The 17,461-nt window shown below is 42.1% G+C and overlaps 1 protein-coding gene across 4 annotated transcripts in view; it reads left to right on the top strand.

The window, feature by feature from the left end:
* The first annotated feature begins 1,895 nt into the window (after positions 1-1,895).
* Positions 1,896-17,461, top strand: part of PLEKHM3 (pleckstrin homology domain containing M3) — a 178,644-nt gene continuing 163,078 nt past the window's right edge. For all 4 annotated transcript variants that reach the window (XM_004764266.3, XM_013062300.2, XM_004764267.3 and 1 more), the window contains exon 1: positions 1,896-2,062. The gene's annotated coding sequence lies outside the window, so the exon portion shown is untranslated. The remainder of the gene's footprint in view (positions 2,063-17,461) is intronic.

Below are 17,461 nucleotides of genomic sequence, written 5' to 3'. Positions count from 1 at the left end.
TTTGCATTTTTAACAGGTATCTGAGAACCTTGACACTCAAAATATGGCATCACCTGGGAGCGCCTTAGAGGGGCAGAGAACCCTACCACAGATGACCTGAATCAGAATCTGCATTTTAACAGGATCCTCATACATTAACATTTGGGTTTGAGAAGCACTTTTCTGAAAGACTGTTATACACTGAAGTATATGGGTGACTTTATAACAACGTGATGAGTGCATTTACAAAGGAACATGTGAGTTCCTCTGGGTGTTCATAAAAGGAACAGGGTTCCCTGTCAGAGATTTCCAGGAGGCGTGTGATAGCAACCACTTTTTAAAGAGCAAGGAATTAGGCTAACGTGATGGGACAACGGTGAGAGGTCTCATCAGAGGAAACCACAGTACCAAAGTCCTGAAGCAAAGAGAACGCTGGGCTTTGTTTAGGGAATAAGAAATGTACCTCACATTGGAGTGTCTTGGTTTTGGTTTTGTTTTTAACTTAAACTCTGAACATCAATGGAAGGAGATATTTTGAAAAAATTTCATGGTTGGGGCAACTGGGGGCTCAGTCCATTGAGCAGTCCACTCTTGATTTTGGCTCAGGTCTTGATGTCAAGGTCCTGGAATTAGCATTCCCCCCCACCCCTCAAGGGCTCTGCACTCAGCTGGAGAGTCTGCTTGAGGATTCCCTCTTCCTCTTCCTCTGATTCTCCCCTTACTTCCACTCACAAGGGCACAATGTCTCTCTCAAAATTAATAAAAAAAAATTTTTTTTTTTACTTTTTAAATATTTTTATTTATTTATTTGAGAGAGAGAGAGAGAGGAGGAGCAGGAGAAGCAGACTCCTTACTGAGGAGGGAGCCCCAGGAAGTGGAGGGCTCTATCCCAGGACCTGAGCTGAAGGCAGGTGCTTAACCGACTCAGCCACCCAGGTGCTCCCAGAAAAATTCTACGGTCAAAGATTTTTTTCATCAATGTTTAAGGAAGGGGGCTGGGATCAGATTTTCCATTTCTTTCCTAAAGCTGCTTTCTCTAGCCTCCTTGGACAACGTTTTGTTTGTTTCTTTGTTTGACAGCCTTTTCTTCACTCATTCATTTGAATGGTGCTTTGTGCCAGTTGCGAGAAAAGAAACAGTTCCTGCCCTCACGGAGTTTATAGGAGAGGCTGGGGTAGGGGTGGAGAAGCCAATAAAATAGGAAAATAAACGCATAATTATAAATTGAGGAAATGGTTAGGAAGGGTGCTATGACAGGAAATAGAGCGGGAAAACTCCAAGGAAAAGCTTATCCAGCTAGACCAGCAGATCTTGAAAGTGACCCAAACCACTGTGGGTTGGGTGGGATGGGGTGTCTTACGAGCACCCAGGCGCCGGTCGGTGCGTATATGAACACCACACGCGCGTGCACACACACACCCACACACACACACACACACACCCCACCCCACTCTCTCTTTCCCGGGAATCCGAATGAGGGTTGAAGAGCACCCCCTTTCAACCTGCTGTCTACAACATGAAAGGCCAGTGAAAATGGATTTTTCTCCGCAGCTCCAAACCTGAAATGAGAAGCAACCTCCAGGTTGCAATAGTCCCATTTTCAGAAAGAACTTATCGGAGTAATTTTCTTAGGGAGCTGCTAAGAATGGGTCCAATCCTGCGGACGTGCCCAGTGAAATTTTCCAATTGCAAACATCCATCTGGGCGATGGGAGGAGCCGTGAGGAGACTCTGCGGCCCCCGCCATTGTTTCCAAAATATGTGTGATAAAAACCGCACAGAAGGAAACAGAGATAAGGCCTGGCTGTGCCAGTCAGGCCCTGCCTGGCGGCCGGGTCCTGAGGCAAAAAAAGACCAGTCCTTGCGCCCCGGAACCTTATGTGTCCGGGTCTCGCTTCCCGGGTGTCTGGGGGGAAGCATTTAAGAACGGGACCGCGAGCCGCGCTTGTAAACAGTCCGCCGCGCTGGGACGGTCGGCGGCCGCGCGCGCTGTCACGGTGAGGCGGGCTTGCCTGAGGGCGAGCTCCGGCCGGGAGTAGGCTGCGAGCCCCGCAGCTGAGGGGAGAGCCCCGGCCGGCGGCCAGGTGAGCATCCTGCCAGCTTCCGTGCTGCCCGGCTGGCCCGCGGGGGCAGGGTGTGGGGATGACAGTGTTGTAGCAGATACCCGAGGTGTCCCCGGGGTGGCGATGATTTTGCTGTTTCTTTCCTACTCGGGTTTTGACTTCGTGCTGGAGACTGCGGACAGTGGGTGAGGGGAGATGGCGTGGTGCCTTGTCCGCTTATTTTTATACCTCGGGTATATAAGTAGAAAGCAGTTTGAAATAGCCGATCCCGTCCTGTGCGTTGTTTCTAGTGTCCCTGCTTCTGGGTCCTAGAACCCGCGTCTCGGCGGAGCCTTCCCTCCTCCCGTCGCGCCGGGGCGCCGGGACGCGGCCGCGGTTCCCTCCGTGGACGCCGATCGTTTCTAAGGCGTAGTACATGATGCGGTGTGGCTGATGACAAGCGTGATGCGGTCTTCTGGGAGAGGATAACTAAGCTGCCCAGCCAGGATGGGGACGTTTCAGACCCACTCCGTAAATGAAGTAAATGTCTGCTGACATAGATAATCGAACGGTGAACCGAGATTGGTCTAGATTTATAGCTTGTAAAGCAGGGCAGATTTGAATTTAACAGGTTAAACTGAGATGGAGCTATGCTGTTGTAAACTTATTTGGAACTTTTTTTTTTTTTTCCCCTTCGTTTTTCCTCGGAAAAGAGAAACACTTTCTTTTCTTTAATATTTCAATATCAGGGGTCATAGCGAATTGTGATTTGTATTCATTCATAAGGTATTTTATTATAAATTGACTACATGTAAGTTTTAATTTGTTGTACCTATAATCAAATGCAAGGCGGTTTTCATTTCATTAACTTCGAAAATGCCTTCACCCGAAATTGGGCTATATAGAGACATGTCTCCATCACAGAGTCTAGCTTTTAATTAGTAGAATAGTATTAGATTAAATTGCACTTAGGGAAGGGTTTTGTGGGCCCCCAGGTGGCTCAGTCGGTTAAGTGTCCGCCTTCGTCTCAGGTCATGATCCCAGCCCCACACTGGGCTCCTCGCTTAGCAGGGAGCCTGCTTCTCCCTCTGCCTCTGCCACTCCCCCTGCTTGTGCGCTCTCTCTGTCAAATAAATACATAAAATCTTTTTTAAAAATTAAAAAAAGTGTTTTGAAAGCAAGTACATCAAAGAAACAATATTAATGCCTTATGAGTTTGTCTTTAAAATGAGTATTTTCACAATATAATGGTTCGTAGCAAGAACTATAAAGCCAGACTACCAGGTTTCCACTTTCTGTATGGGAAGTTACATGCTGTATTTCCCAATCTGTAGAATGGGTTTAATAATAGTACTGATCTCATGGAGTTGTTATGAGGATTGAATGAATTAGTATTTTTAAAGCATTAAAAACAGCGTGTGTAATAATTGCTGTATCCATGTTTGTTAATAAATACAAAAGGGGCCCCTGGTTGGGAGAGCATGTGTCTTAAGCTCAGTTGGGAGAGCATGTGAGTCTTAATCTCCGGGTCATGAGTTCAAGCCCCATGTTGAGTGTAGAGATTACTAAAAAATAAACTCTTTCACTGATTTAAAAAAAAATATCTTATTTATTTATTTGACAGAGAGATCACAAGTAGGCAGAGAGGCAGGCGGAGAGAGAGGGGGAAGCAGGCTCCCTGCTGAGCAGAGAGCATGATTCGGGACTCCATCCTAGGACCCAAGGATCATGACCTGAGCCAGAGGCAGAGGCTTTAACCCACTGAGCCACCCAGGCGCCCCTCTTTCATTGATTTTTTAAAAATACATGTAATAAAAATAAACCAGTGTCGAAAGTAGGATGATGGTTGCGGAAGCTGGGGGAGGGGCAGAATGGAGAGTTTTGTTAAATGAGTATAGTTTCAGTTTTGCAAGATGAAGAGTTCTGTAAATTGGTGCACAACAGTGTGAATGTACTTATTATTGAACTGTACACTTGAAAATGGCAAAGATGGCAAATATGTAGATATTTTTCCACAATTAAAAAAATCAGTGTGGCAAAGTTAGGTATTAAAGATTATTCTTTTAGAAGGGGGAGGGACACAAAGAGGAAGAGAATCTTTTTTTAAATTTTTAAAAAAATATATTTATTCATTTGACAGAGAGAGAGAGAGAGAGAAAACACACAAGCCTGGGGGAGGGGCACAGGGAGAGGAAGAAGCCGACTCCAGGCTAAACAGGTATCCTGATGCAGGGCTTGATCCCAGAATCCCGGGATCACGATCTGAGCCAAAGGCAGATGCTTAACTGACTGAGCCTCCTAGGTGCCCAGAGAGGGAGAGAATCTTAAGCAAGCTTCATGCCCAGTGCAATGTGGGGCTCAGTCTCACAACCCTGAAATCGCGACCTGAGCCCAAATCAAGGCTTAACCGACTAAGCCACCCAGATGCCCCTCAGAATTCTTATTAGCATAGAGTGGCCCCATCCGGTTAACTTTGCCATTGTGCAAATGCAACTTCTTATAGTCATCAGGAAGAGTCAATTATTTGTAAATTCATACAATTAAGATTTACCATAAAGAGCATGAACAAATGATAAGAAAGAATACCTATGATTCTATAGGAGGCAGAATTTTAAAAATGTCCCTCTACCAAGACTGCATGCCCTAATCTGCGCAGCCTGTAAAGATGATAAAATACCACTCTTTTGACTCTATTGTGTTATAGGACACAGTTGAATTTAAAATAGGGAAGATACCTGAGTAGTTCTAATCTAATCACAGGAGCTCGTAAAAGTGGAGAGCTTTCTCTGGCTGGGGAAATCCAAACAATTTGAAGCTTGAGGAGGAACAACATATTGTTGCTGTTTTGAGGGTGAAGGCGACACTTGAGAAGGAATGGAGGAGCTTTGAAGAATGCAGGATGCCTAGAATTGCTGGGGGTGGCCTAGCATGGAAACCGGAGCTTCAGACTTGGGGGCACAACCTAGGAACTGGACTAGGCCACCAACCTGAATGAGCTTGGATCTGGATTCTTTACCAGAGCCTTTTAGATAAGAGCCCAGCCTGGCCAACAACACCTCGATTTTGACCTCTTGAGAGAGATCCTGAATAGGGAACCTAGTCAAGCTTATCCAGACTTCTGACCTTCAGAATTGTGAAATAAGAAATAGGCGTTGCTTTAAAGTACTGATTTTGTGGAAATCTGTTATATAGCAGTAGAAAACTAACAGACTTCTGCAGAAAAGTGGGCAAAAGACAGCACAGACTATCCATAAAAGAGAAAATTAAGTGGCTAATAGACATATGAAAATATGTTCCCTTTTCATTAATCAAAGAAATGAAAATTGGAACAACAGCAGGGCTCCATTTTTCCAGTGCTTAAATTTACATAGATTGTTAACAGTTTCAATTCTTCACCTTAGTTAGTGTGCAGTGGAGCAGATACTCTCAAATGCTGTGAGGGGTGAGCAAATGATAGAACCTTTCTGAAAAGCTCTTTGGCTGCATGTATGAACAGCCTCACTAATGCTCCTACCCCTTGACCTAAAGCTCCTAGCAAAGGAACTTAGAAATATTTTTACAGTTAATGTTCACAAATGCTTAATGTAGCTTTATTTTCTCATAGATTGATGGATTTTAGGCTTTAGGCACTAGACCTAGGTTAATTATACAAGTGGAAAACAGAGAATTGTGATGGATATGTAACCATTTGCAAAAAGAAAGACATGTGCCTGTTCTGGCTAGCAAAACCAAGCTGGACCCAGACTGGTAACATCTGCGTTACAAAACACCCAGTGGTAATATTCATTGGGTATTTGTCAGATAACGTGACATTCTCTGTTCCAGTTTGATCACGGATGCAGCCTTCCTATAGTACTTCAAGTGAAGCTATGCATTTATGTATGTAAGAAGCTTGTAGGTAGATGGGTACTGCTTTACTTGTTTCAGAAGACCTGAGTTTAATAGGAACCTGGGAAAGATTAAATCATTCAGGCAGATTTTTTTTAGGATTCTCCGTCTCTGGACAATTTTCAGGAGCAGAGATCCCTGATATGCTTTCATTTTCTACACTGGTTCCCTTTCCGGTTTTCATTTTGCTCTACTCATTCACACCTACAAGAAACGTCCAGAGAGTGTCTGTTGCTCCATTTGCATTAGCCAAATGGTGATTTTCTTCATGGGGACTGTGATTTTGTATTTGGTTCATAAGTCGCTGAACCATATTCTAGCTTAGAGCTTCTAGTGCAAGCTAAATAATTCTGAGAACTGAGTACTGAGTGACGCTATGCTAAAAATGACACCAGTAGTAAATTCCATGCGTTATGTTTGCTCTCCTTCATTGGCTACTGTGGACATTACTGGTCAGACAATAAAAAGCCCACATAATTTACCTTCATACAATAAGGTGAGAACTATATTTGGTCTGTGGATGTGATTAGTCTTGATGACAGCGTGAGTTGTGAGCAAAACTAAAGTTAAAATACAGACGCCATTGTGTTGAGATGTCAGGCATGCTGTTTTCATTAACATTTTTGTTTCTTTTTCATATATATTAACTGTTCATTTGAGTTACATGTTTTAAATTGGATTCTCTGATTCTATGCCATCTTGGTGAGTACTGGAGAGATTTATCCGTCCTGGTGTCTTGATTAGTGTAGCCAATGTATAATCCAGTACACACTGAAGCTGCCTGGTTCTGTGTTACCCAGTTCACTTGTGGACATTTATCTAACAGGGAAATTGCTAAATATCCACTTTACTTTGTGGCTTGTCTATATGATTATAAATGGAAGTTTTAGTCACAGAGCAGGGCATATACAGGCTAGAAAACATTAGAAAGGTAACCAGCAGTTTTTATGCTCCAGGAAACTAAGTAAATGATATTTTCCCATATATTCTTGATCCATTCGAGTCAGCACTTGAGCTTTTCCAGAACTACTTCTCTCTGTCCTCAGGGATTCATTGATTCATTGAACAAGTGAGAGTTGAGCAGTTGTTTCGTACCGTGACACATAGCTCTTGTATCAGAGCCAAGAGTACAACTTTGAATAAAACAGGCATAGTCTTTGCCTTCATGAAACTTACGGTCTAGTGGGGGGAGACAGACAAGTAAACAGGCCATTTTACACAGCATTAAAGGCATTATAATTGAGAAGATCAGGGTGCTCTGGGGACACATAAGAGGGAAGACTAAAATGGACGTAGGAGGTCAGGGAAGAAGTGACACTTCAGCACAGACACAAAGGCTAAATTAAATTAGCCAAGTTGTGTCCCTGTGTGTTGTGGGGTGGGGTGAGGGTAAAGAGAGATTCAGGAGATGAGCCCAGGAAAGCAAGTGGCCATGGGCTTTTACAGGCAATGTTAAGGAGTGTATGGTTTTTCCAGAAGACAGCAGGGTTTTAATTTTAGAAAGCCCACTTGGGTTGCATTGTGATGACAGGAAAGACTGAAGGGAAGGAGACTCGGCGGTGGTGTCTGAACTAAGACAGTAAAGAAAGAGAGGAAGGGCTAGATTTGACACACGTGGTAGAGGTAGAATTAATATGACTTGGTATTTGGAGTGATTGCAGGTGAAGGGGACAGAAGGGTCAAGGGTAATGTTCACTTTCTGGGGCAGATGATGGTGTCCTTCACTGTATGGACAATACCAGGTCTAGGGACAAGTTGAGCCTAAGATGAGGAGCTAGGTTAGTGCACATTAAGGAGTCCTATAAAGGATATTCAAGAGGAAGTTTGTGGGTCTAGAGCTCAGGGGAGTAATCTGTTCTTCTTCTACCACATGGACAGCAGCTGAAGCCCACAGAAATGAAGATCACTCAAAAGAGGAACTAAACAAGAGGGTTATGGGGGAAATTGAGGACTGCCTGCATTTATGATACGAGCATAAGAAGGGGAACTCATAGTGGGGACTGAACTGAACATCCAGAGATAAAGGAGAAATAGCAGAAGAGGCTGCATCAGTGTGTTCGTGAGAGCGATGCAGAGCCGGCATGCAGTAGGTCAGATACTGCTTGAGGGGTCAGGTCGGCCATGCAGTGAAAAGTCCCCTGGGTTTAGCAACAAGGAAATTGTTGATGACCTTTGCCTCTGGCAGAACTGCATTTCCTCTGGAGGTGCAAATGAATGGGTGGTGAGGAGTAGAGTCAGAAAGCAAAAAGAGCAAGTTTCTTCTAGAAACTTGGAATTAAAAGGGAAGAGGAGAAAATATTTTAGCTGTAGAGGAGCTTGGAGGACAAGGGTGGGTTTTACTTACTTGGTTTTTCTTCTTTGAGGAGAGATACTCCTTTTGAATCATCATGTTCTTGCACTAGTGAATCTCCTCACTCCAAGACCACCAGAAAAGTGGAAACAGCAACTCCTGCTGCGCTGAACAGTGCAGGCCTTCTTTGAGTAGATTATAAACCTGTCTCAGAGTTTCCTAAAGTGATTGCTGTCTCCACTCTGTGCCAGTTCATTGGTTTATAATGAGAGGAGATCAGAGACCACGTGGACCCTTTCCCTGGCACCACACAACCCCCGTGGGCATCCTGTACCTTGCTTTGGAGTTCACAGAGCACTGCATTATGTCATTTGACTTGCTCTCCAAGACAGCTTTTGAAGAGGGTAGGACAGGTATCCTTATTTGACCTGCATCAAGGTAACTGGAGTTCAGGTTCACATGGCTTGGCTAGAGTCACACCTCCGGTCATTGTGCATGGAATGTTGAAACTGAGGTCTTCCAGTTCCAGATCTTGGTCCCAAAGTGATTGTCACTTACCGAAATAGTAGATATGATGTCTGTGGATTCCTAGTAGTGTGGTCGTATGAAACCTGAGCTTACCATCTTTCAGTAGATTTAAGAAACAAGACTAAAGGTTGTGGGTCAACTTTGTTATTTGGATTGAACCCCATGTACAATGATATTCTTATCTCTGTTCCTCCCCCAAAAGAGTTCAGTTGGCTTTAGAAGGAGGCACTTTATTTGGGCATGCCTTAATAGTTAGAATATGTTGGAATTATCTATAGTCACATTTAATTTGAAAATATTTCTTTAATTCTTTTGACAGAAACACTTATTAGCAGAGGTTTTTTTTTTTTTTTAAAGTAAACATTTTTACAAGTGTTTCTATTTATCAGCTAAATGAAAAATGATGTCTTAGGGAAACATTAGTAAAAGGTTTGGGCAATTAGGACTATGTCAACATTTGCAAAAGCACTTATTTGGCCTAAATGAAGTCACAGTTATTATACTCTTGCAGACATTCTAAGTAATGTGTTCAAGGTCACTAAGAGAATTAAGGTTAGCTGTTTAGTTAGAGAACAGCTTTTTACCCTGTTTGTTCAGGGACCTCTCATCCACCATTCCCACAGAGACCTTACATATGACACACAAGTATTACAGATGTGATTTTTTTCAATAAATTGAGTATAAGCAGTTTTCTGGGTATAAAGATGATTTTGAGCATTTAACTTTTTTGAGTTGTGGGATTAACAAAGATTTTAAAATAAATAGATTATTAAAATAAGTAATTTAAGGTTGCTGATGTTTGTCACTAATGCAAACATAAATGCAAAGCACCATTTTGTAAAATTTTAGCTATATTATCCGAGGGTAATTAATTTGCTATTAAATGCCATACAAAGCTGTATGTGCATTTTATTTTATTTTAAAGATTTTATTTATTTATTTGATAGAGAGAGATCACAGGTAGGCAGAGAGGCAGGCAGAGAGAGAGAGGAGGAAGCAGACTCCCTGCTGAGCAGAGAGCCCGATGCGGGACTCGATCCCAGAACCCTGATATCATGACCTGAGCCGAAGGCAGCGGCTTAACCCACTGAGCCACCCAGGCGCCCTGTATGTGCATTTTAGAGCCTTACTTCCGCTCACTGGCTGTATTACTTTGGACACATAACTTCATCTGTTTAAATCTGAGTTTTCTTTTCTGTAAAGTGGTGAAAATAGCAGCCCTCTGACCGGGTCATTGTGAGGGTTTAACAACGTGAAGCAGATAAAGCGCGTAAATAATGACTGCCCTTTAGTGAGGACTCCGAAATATTAGCTATGACTTTTTTTAATCTTGATCTTGGCTTACTAGTAAGAATTGTCTTCGTTTTGTTTTTAAATGTTAAATACATCATTCCACACTTAAATGTGTCTGTCTACATTGAATGAGCCATTTGTAGGGCTTTTTAAATGAGTTTAGTAGCGGTAGTCTTGGAGGATGAGCAGCTATTTGAGCCCCAATTATCATATGCTGTCATCTTAATTTCCAGTCAAGAGAGCTAAAAAGAGAGATGCCTGGGCAGCTCAGTCAGTTAGGCATCTGCGTTTGGCTCAGGTCCTGATCCCAGCATCTTGGGATCGAGTCCCATGTCGAGCTACACACCCAGTGGGGCTTGTCCCTCTCCCGCTGCCTGTCACCCCACTTTGTTTTCTCTTCCTGTCTCTCTCTCAAATAAATAAATAATCTTAAAAAGTTAAAGAAATATGGACCAGTCAGAACTCCAGAATGTGTACATGCTGCTGCATTGTTTTCTAAAAATCCTATTCCATACTCTTGAATATAGTCCATAATAAAAGAAATCTAAATCCAGAACTGGAGATGAAAATGCAGTTTCTACTGTTCTTCTCCTTCATATTTTGTGAACTTTTCCTTTTTTCTGTTTGATGGACAGAGGTTTTTCTGACCTTCATGTTGGACATAGTAAAGTAACAAAGATTCATCCTATTATTTTACCTTACCTTGTCCTTATCTTTGAAGGTCATAGGCTGTTTTGTCTGCCTTTGCCAGCCTTGCTTATTTCCTGACAAAACTGTAAGAGGCTGCTTGGTAGTCAAGGTTGTTGTCACAGATTAAGTAAAAGAGGGAGGGAGGGGTCATGGATGCTGTTCATGGGCACTGAGTAAGCCCATCCTTTTGCTTAGACCTTATCATGGGTCTGATACTCTCAGGATGCCATTTGAACAAAGACCCAGGCTCACTTTTTAACAAGTTCCGTTGTAGCAGAGAAAGAAATAAAAAAATCATTTAATTACTTCTGATGTACATTTATCCTGCATGCCCATAGGAACTGGTTTTGTGAATATGTGCTAACCCATAGGCTGATTGTTGTTTTGAAGGTTAAAGTTGTAAGTATTTTCCCTTCTGCTAATCAGCTGCAGTGACCTAAGGAATTAAAGTCAATAGGAAATGAGGCATTTATTCGTTTTCCATGACATCCCAGCCATGCAGCAGTGGCCTTCTGTTCGCCAGTGGTGTTTCTTTGGGTCAGAAAAACTTGGGCAGCTGGTGAAGCGCGCTCTGTACCAGTGCCTTCCATTTGTGCCGTTGTTAGTTTACTGTGAGCTTACCCTTTGGTGAAGCCTTTGAAGCTCTTACCATAGGTTGACAGCTTCATGTCAGAAGCAGCATCATTTCTAGAGCAGGTATGATTGGTTTTATTGGTTGGTTGTTTCCTTTGTCTTTGGTTTCTTCCAGCTGAAGTCATCTCTCTGTAGACTGCTACATCATTTAATTGTGTTCAGTTGTTACAACTCTTTATTATCTCTTGATTATTAATGATTCCTTTTTTATGTTCCTGTAACACCTTTTGAGTATTTCTATTAAGGCACTGTTTACACTTGTTTTATGTTGTTTCCCCACTAGCTGTTAGGCGCTTCTAGGGCAGAAGCTCTGGTTTGGTCTCCCTAGCCTCTATCAAGTGTTTGAGTTCTTAGTCCATCCTTGTAAAGGCTTGTGGAGTATAAATGGTTCCATGGTTAGGAATTAGCTAGCTTCTAACAGGAATAGTAATTGCTTTAGATTTTACAAAGAGCTTTCACATACATTATCTGCATTTGTGTTTTACAATTCCCTAAGGTAGACAGAGGCAGGCATTGGCAGGATTTCCATTTTGCAGATAAGGAGGGCCCGGAAGTCCTGAATCAGCCTGACTTGCTTGTAGTCCTTTAGCTTAGAAGTCAGTGCTGGGACCTTAACCCTTTCTGGTCTCAGAAATTTGTGTTCTCACTGTGACACCTCTGTCCCATTGAACAAACTCAAAACTGGGTGGTGAATATATACCCCCAATGTTCATAGCAGCAATGTCCACAGTAGCCAAACTGTGGAAAGAGCTGAGATGGCCTTCAACAGACGGATGAAGAAGATGTGGTCCATATATACAATGGAATATTACTCAGTCATCAGAAAGGATGAATACCCAACGTTTGCCTCAACATGAATGGGACTGGAGGAGATTATGCTGAGTGAAATAAGTCAATCAGAGAAAGTCAGTTATCATGGTTTCACTTACTTGTGGAACATAAGGAATAACATGGAGGACATTAAGAGAAGGAAAGGAAAAGTGAATTGGGGGAAATCCGAGGGTGAGCCGACCATGAGGGACTGTGGATTCTGAAATACGTACTGAGGGTTTTAAGGGTGAGGGGATGGGTGAGCCTGGTGGCAGGTATTAAGGAGGGCCTGGATTGCCTGGAGCACTGGGTGTTATACATAAACAGTCTTGGAACATAGCATCAAAAACTAATGATGTATTTTATGGTGACTAAAAGAACACAATAAAATAATTAAAAAAAAAACAAACCTGGATGATGAATTGTTGGATTCAGTCTACTTAGAGTTTATGGACCTTTTTTAAAAAAAAAATATTTTATTTATTTATTTGACAGAGATCACAAGTAGGCAGAGAGGCAGGCAGAGAGAGAGAGGAGGAAGCAGGCTCCCTGCTGAGCAGAGCGCCCCACGCGGGGCTCAATCCCAGAACCCTGGGATCATGACCTGAGCCGAAGGCAGAGGCTTTAACCCACTGAGCCACCCAGGTGCTCCGTTTATGGACCTTCTCATTGGACTTGGTTGGCCCAGTGATTAGACAGGGATTCCAGGAACCTCTTTTTGTTCTCCTTAGGGCCTTTGACTGACAAGAGATGAGTCATCTTGGTTTCTCTTTCATCATCTTTAAAAAAATAATCCTGCTACTTTTTCTTAATTCTCTCTGTTTACTACTAGTTCTTTTTTTTTTTTATCAAGAAGCTTATCAAGAACTTCATAAACCATACTCTAAGCCATGCATATGAAAATGATTATTCTCAGTAGAGCCAAATGGTTCTATGAGTTGATGACATCTTTAAAACTACTTTCGTGGTTCTTTCTGGGTAGCTTACATATCAGGGTCTTGTGAACCTCTGTGGTGGTTGTTGCTTTCATTGTTATGATCTGTCACGTATTCAGCTTTTGCCAACTGGCGTGGCTCAGATGGCACCTGCATGGGCTAAGAAGATATTCCCTGTTGCAGTTGGAGGCTGACTATAGCAAGATGTGATGTTTATGATGGAAGTTTTCACCTACTTCACCTAATTCCTAGATTATTTGAGTGGGTATTTTGTTAGTTTTTTAATCTCTATTCCTTGCCATGGAGGTAAAGGGAAGTGGAAAAAATTGAGTCTGCATTTTTAGACACATAACTGAAGTTTGTGTCTGTTTGGTTACTTAAAGTGGGTCATACTGGAACTCTGGTGGTTTTATGAAATGGGATTCCTGATCAGGAGCCATGGATTTCCAGTCCAGTGGTCGACAAATGGGGCAGAGTAACATTACTGCCTTCAAAAGCAAAGCAATCTGAGATTTGAAATGCCACGCTTATATTTAGTTTAGTTTCTGGGAAAACATCTTGGGGCATCAAATGTCTCAATGATTTTTGAGTGGCAAACAATAAGCAAGGACAGCGATGTACTGAAAAATGCTTTAAATTGATTGTCTGGTGTATTTCAAAGGAAATGTCTCTTTACTGGTATTAGAAAGAACTTGAGCTCTAAATCAGTGGAAAATGAGACCAACCCAACTACTGATTCGCAGTGGTTCACAAAATGATTCCCTAGTGCTGCATGGGTGCTTTTGTTTCTATAAAAGGTCTAAGTGAGGTCTTGGCTGCCTATCCTTTGCCATGTTATTTTTAAAGCTGGTTTCTATAGTGTAGAAGCTTTCTTTACCAAGAAAATCCTAAAAGCTCAAGTCAACATATGTTTTGTCAGATTTTACTTAAATGAGCTTACAGTGAATTCAAATGTACTTTTGCCAGAAAATCAGAGTGGTATTTATATTTACAGATGTCACTGCTTTGAAAACTTACTCTTTATCCAGCTGCTCATTCAATAAATATTTATTGAGCACCTATTGTGTACTAGCCATAGTTCTAGGCCCAGAGGGGGTTATTAAAAATGAAATAGATTAAAATCACCACTCTCAAGTTGCTGTAAGTCCAGTTGGGTAGGTGCGTGACCTCAGGCCAATTATTTGTCTTTGAGCCTCCATTTTCTGTCTGTAAAATGGAGGTAATAATACTTACTATACATTGTGAGGCTTAGAGATACAAAATTCCAAGCAATGTAGCTGGCACAGTATGGGCTTCTGATAAATTATAATTATTATTGTCATCATTTCAGAAAGAACAGGAAGCATGCAGTATATGTTGTGGGGACAATACCACAGACATCCTGTGGACATTTAAAGAAAAGAGCAGACTGTTTAGGATCAGGGCTTAAAGGAAGCTTACGGAAGAAGTGGCATTGAAGCTTGTGGAGTGGATAGAATTTCAGAGGTAGAGGTGGGGAGGGGGTATTTCAGAGGTAACTGTGTTAAGTAAAGTTTTGGAGTTGGGAAGACAAAATTTGAGCGATAGCATTGCAGTTTGGAGGAAGAGTTTATCATAGAAGAGAAATGAGCAGTTGGGCAGGCAAGCCAGGCCAAGGTTGTGAAAGTTTAGAGCGTCAGGTGAGCAAGTTGGACCTTGTTGTTAACAGAAGCTTCATTGAAGGATTTTATTTGCTACTGTCCCCCCAGTGTCTAGAACAGTCCCCAGTCCATTGTGAGCGTTCAGCAGATATGTATGAATGAATAACTGATCGTGATTTTAGACAAATTGAGCTTAATTTTGTCATGAGATAAGCCAGATGGAAAAGTCTTAAGAATAGTTGGGAACCCAGGACCAGAGGTCAGGCCTGAGATTGAGACCGACATCAGACATTTAGAAGGCGTGAATACAAACCAATTATTGACAAGTGTGAATAAATGGACCCAGGAGAATATGTAGCTGTAGTTACAGATGAGAGCTCAGGCAGTGCCACATTTGCTAAAGGGGTCAGTAAGGAATGGAGACCCAGAATGATGCAGTAGAAATGAGAGAAAAGGTCAGAGTGTGTGATGTCTGTGAAACCGCAGCGATGTTTGAGGAGGGGCTGGTTAATAGTGTCAAGGAGGGTCAGGACTTGGAGGAACACTGGCAGTTGTGTACTGAGGAAGTCTCTGGAGAGCTGTAGAAGGGAGTGGAGCCTTGTGCCAGGTTGAAGGTGTAAATGGGCACAGCACATTCTGGCACATTGGTTGTATTTTTCTTTTCAAGGTTAGTAATACTTGCTTTTTGAGCATATATATAAACAGACAGTGTGCCCAAATTGTATATATAATCTGATTCCAAGTAAATACTAGATAAAACACACCTAACTATTCTGAGTTACAAGATCATGAATGATTTTTATTTTCTTTGCCATATCTGTCAGTATTTTCTGGAATTTCTATGAATATTTATTGCTTTTAGAAGTGGAAAAACAGTGTTCCACTTATTTTTTAAAATGTTATTCTCCTAATGTGTTACATAGCAGTAGATTTCTCATTTATTAAAACTTATTTAGAATGTAGTCATTTAAGGTTCCTCTGGGCCTTTGAAATGGGATTCCATCTGTATTTCTAGCTGTCCTTTTCCTCTGAAAGACCCCAAACTCCTTAAGAGGTCCACACTGACATTACTTCCTTATCTGCCGCTTGTGGCTTTGCCCCCACACGCCTGCGTTGTCTTTAGGTCAAAGCACCATGACAAAATCATGATCTCATACAGCCTCATAGTCCAGAAAGGTCATCTTACTAGGGTCAGATCGGTTTGTGGTGGGTTCTTTACATTATATATAACTCAGAAATTTTTCAGTCAGCTCCAGCCTTAACTGAAGTGAAGAACCACATGTACTGACTGTCCTGGTGATCCCTCTAAATTCTCATGTTTGAAAATGGATTGGCAAAAGGAGTTCACCCTAGGTGTCTTTGGTATTGCCCTTTTCTCTCTAGTCCAGCTGCTTCTAAAACTGCCTGGCCTCAGACACCTCTCAGCACTCATTCAATTCTAGTTGTAAGGCAGTTAGTTAGTCAAGTGGAAGGAAGTCAGCACTTCTACCATCCAACTTGGATAACATGGCACCTTTGTGTGGGTTGGACGGGTATTATTGCTTACATCTGCTTTTCTGTCTCAATGTGGGAGGATTGCCGTAGTCATCCTGTTAGTTAGCCTGGCCTAATGAGCATGTAAACAACAGAGTTCCTTGTTAAAGATAGCAATACACTGATTCTCCATCCTGTTACATTGTGATGCATGCCGGGGATTCCTTGGGTTGAGCTTTTATTACCGCCCTGGCAAACGGACCTCAGTTTGTCAATCCATTAAATAGGAGAAATAGCCCTTTTTAGAGAAAGGGTATTTTATTTAAAAATAAGATATCTGTAGATCATTGATTTTGGCTGAAAAGTAGTGTATTATAAGTTGTTCGTTGCTGACTTTGCCTTTGTTGGGCTGACATAACTTTGAAGGTCTAGTCTAGGAGCATGTGGTTGTTGAATGGGTGAGGTCCAGTGGAGCGCTCAGTAATTATAGAGTAGTTTACATTTTTTAAAGGCATGTTGGAACAGCTACCTAGTGAGTGATCCACGGGCGTAGCAGTTTGATGTTAGCAACTTTATTGGATACAGGTAGCTGAGTAAAGAGCCCGGAGGTTAAATGGTTTGCCAGAGGCCACCCAGCACGTGTGTGTGTGTGGTTGAGCCAGATTTAGAACACAGTTCTAATTAGCTCCTAATTTCCGGCTTTGTGCTGAGGCAAACCACACTGCACACACACACTCATTTTATTTAGTTCACTTTGTCAAAGGAACATAATCTTCATATTTTGACCTGTCTGAATATGCTGTTGTTATTTCTAATTAATTTCAAAACCAAATGAGGCGAGCTAGGAAGAGGTGTTTGCTTGTAGAGACTAAACTTGGCGTTACATCCTTGTACTGTCATGAATTTGAGGCATATCTATCCTAGGGAGAAGATGAGGTTCTAAAAAGAATGAGGTTGTTGAAAAATGGAGCCCCAAAGGATGAAGACACAAAGATCATAAAAGAGGTTAAGTAAGGCACTCTGCCTGGTGTCTAGTCGCTTAGAGCGTAGAGTGGGATACGCGGGATAGAGATTGTCGATCATTTCAGTGCAGCATGGCAAACCCAGGGTGCTAAGAGAGAGCCTGAGCAATTGGGAAGGCCTCCCCAACTTGGAGCAAAACATGGAGGAATAAAACAGCAAGACGAGTATTGGTTAGCATCTACAGATGGGAGAGGTGGATGGGTCACGGAAGGGCGTGAATGTGATGCAGAAGAAGAACAGTGCATTTACTCAACACATG

Source organism: Mustela putorius, unplaced genomic scaffold, assembly GCF_011764305.1.
Source record: "Mustela putorius furo isolate JIRA1106 unplaced genomic scaffold, ASM1176430v1.1 tig00000275_pilon_pilon_pilon, whole genome shotgun sequence".
In the NCBI taxonomy this organism is placed as follows: domain Eukaryota; kingdom Metazoa; phylum Chordata; class Mammalia; order Carnivora; family Mustelidae; genus Mustela; species Mustela putorius.
This window is presented reverse-complemented; position numbering and strand designations above follow the sequence as displayed.